This window comes from Rhinolophus ferrumequinum, chromosome 25 (assembly GCF_004115265.2).
Source record: "Rhinolophus ferrumequinum isolate MPI-CBG mRhiFer1 chromosome 25, mRhiFer1_v1.p, whole genome shotgun sequence".
Lineage (NCBI taxonomy): Eukaryota > Metazoa > Chordata > Mammalia > Chiroptera > Rhinolophidae > Rhinolophus > Rhinolophus ferrumequinum.
In genome coordinates, this window is record NC_046308.1 from 36,387,915 (window position 1) to 36,390,870 (window position 2,956).

The 2,956-nt window shown below is 41.5% G+C and overlaps 1 pseudogene; it reads left to right on the top strand.

The window, feature by feature from the left end:
* Nucleotides 1-1,499: 1,499 nt before the first annotated feature.
* On the top strand, nucleotides 1,500-2,419 carry LOC117017860 (olfactory receptor 10G7-like; annotated as a pseudogene).
* The last annotated feature ends 537 nt before the right edge of the window (nucleotides 2,420-2,956 follow it).

Here is a 2,956-nt window from a genome sequence, read left to right on the forward strand (position 1 = left end):
GGCTGGGGTCCGAGTCTCTGCCCGACGCAGCGGGTTTTAACAAGGACCCCAAACACTTAAAGCCAAGGGGTTATATAGCATTTTCAAGGCCTTCCATAGCTTCTGAGAGTACTAGATAAACTTACAGGACTTACATAGCTTCAAAGAGTATAAGATTTACTACAGGACAAGGAGACCAGGAGTATAAGATAAGCTACAGGACTTGCATAGCTTCAAAGAGTATAAGATTTACTACAGGACAAGGAGACCAGGAGTATAAGATAAGCTACAGGACTTGCATAGCTTCAAAGAGTATAAGATTTACTACAGGACAAGGAGACCAGGAGTATAAGATAAGCTACAGGACTTCTAGTCTCCATGCTGCAACTGCCCACATCCTGGAATTTTATAATTATGTTGTTTCAGGCTAGGGGCTGTTAACCCTGACCTGAAGATAGCAGTTCACATGCTAACAGTCTCTTACAGAAACAATAAAAATTATTTCAGACTACATATTTTTTCTCTATTTTTAAAAACACATTTCTGTCTGTTTTATAGAAAATATAAATATTCAATATGGAACTCAAGCCCCAGAGATACAGTTTAATCCTCCTTACTTTTTAAGCAGATCTAATTCTAATGAGCATCTCAAAATATACTGTGAGATGATTTGATCACACTTTAGAGGGAGGATAACTGATTGCTTAAAATCCTGGAGGGAGAAATAGTAAAAATTTATAAAGAATAAAAAAACATAGGATAAGAGGAATTGAGGAAAGAGATGGTATTCTGACCATTATTTCATTGGTTTGGTGTCAGATTTCACAAATAATCAGAGGAGCATTGTTTAGGGGAGGACAGAGGAACCTGGCTCCTAGTAATGCTAGACCACTGCTGGAATCTTGCCTTGACAAATCTGCTGCTGGCCAGAGAGCTTTAGAAGGACAGTTTTTTCTCAGCCATCAAGAAAGAGAATTACATCAGAAATTTTTATTTATAGTGGAAGTTCTCTGATCAAAGAGACTGAATTTGTATGTGTGGAGGGTGTGTGTGTGTGTGTGTGTATGTCTGCCTGTCTGCCTATCTAAATGTCTTTATATGCATGTATGTTAGAAAGAAAAAGAGAAAGATGCTTGAATAAAATCTTATAATTGGGAGACCTTGCCAACCCTGGAAAGTTACTATTAGTAGTTGGGTATATATTTTATAATTCTACCGAAAACAGAACACAAAATTTACTCCTGTGTTCTATTTGGCTGATTTTATATGAATTTACTCCTCTTTATTATTTAGCCAATTCTTTTCCATTTGGCTGATTTTGGTATCGTAATAAGGAAACAACCATTCCTCCTAAAAGCCCCATAGTAAAGCAAAAGTGCTATGAAAAGGATAAAGAAAAACTTAATCCTCATATCCTTGATCAGACAAAATGTAGTTGCCATATTTCATATGAAATACATTCTAGTAAATGTTGGATTTGCTTTTTCTCCCTATAGAGAGAGCCCCATATATTAGAGGAAATGACAAACGTGAGCCACTTGACAAAGTTCATCCTCCTTGGCCTTCCGCATGCACCAGCGCTAGACATCCATCCCCCTCTTTGGATTCTTCCTGGTGATGTACGTACTCACTGTGTGGGGGGGGGAACCTCCTCATCTTGCTGGTGATCAAGACAAATTCCCACCTCCACACCCCCATGTACTACTGCCTGACCAACCTGTCCTTCATTGACATGTGGTTCTCTACAGTCACTGTGCCCAAAATGCTGATGACCTTGGTCTCCCAGGAGGCAGAGAGATCTCCTTTCACAGCTGCGTGGCCCAGCCCTCCTTCTTCCACTTCCTGGGGAGCACCGAGTGTTTCCTCTACACAGTTATGTCCTATGACCGCTACCTGGCCATCGGTTACCCGCTCAGGTACACCAGCATGATGCGTGGGAGAACGTGTGCCCTCCTGGCCACAAACACGTTGCTCAAGTGGCTCTCTGCACTCTGCTGTCCAGACCACACTGACGTTCCGTTTGCCCTACCGTGGCCCCAGCCAGATCCAGCATTACTTGTTCGATGCACCGCCCATCCTCAAATTGGCCAGTGCAGACACCTCCGCCAATGAGACAGTGATCTTTGTTAACATCAGGGTAGTAGCCTCAGGCTGCTCTCTCCTGATAATGCTGTCCTATGTGCCCATCATCTGTTCAGTCTTAAAGATCCCCACTTCAGAGGGGAGACGCAGAGCCTTTCAGACCTGCACCTCCCACTGCATTGTGGTCCTTTGTTTCTTTGGCCCCGTTGTTTTCATTTACCTGAGACCGAGCTCCAACGATGCTGTGGATGGGGTTGTGGCAGTTTTCTACACGGGGCAGACCCCCCTTCAGAACCCTGTGGTGTACACACTGAGGAACAAGGAAGTGAAGAATGCTCTGCTTAAAGCTGAAGAATAATCAGTATTCATCCGGAGTAAATATTCAAAAAAGGACAGATAGAGCTAGCTTCTTTTTCTCATTTATAGTTAAATTAAACCACCAACATGAACATTATAATTTTTAGGACTATTTCAATTACCCAATTTTAATTTTTAATGAAAATATAATGAATTTAAAATTTTTCCCTGTGCAGTTCTCGTCAGAATCCTATACTAAGCAGTCATTTAATAGGGACTGTCTAAGAAGAAGGATAATGGCCCAGTCTTCTTTTTATGTTCTATCAAGTAAATCATCAGAAAAGTAGTTTACTTCTATTCTCTATATAAATAGTTCCCAAAATTACTATCCAGTATAATACTCTTTTTTTTTTAATAATTGGAGAAGGGGAACAGGATTTTATTGGGGAACAGTGTGTACTTCCAGAACTTTTTTTCCAAGTCAACTTGTCCTTACAATCTTAGTTCTGGAGGGTGCAGCTCAGCTCCAGGTCCAGTTGCCCTTTGTTAGTTGCAGGGGGCGCTGCCCACCATCGCTTGTGGGGGAGGAGGTGTTGTT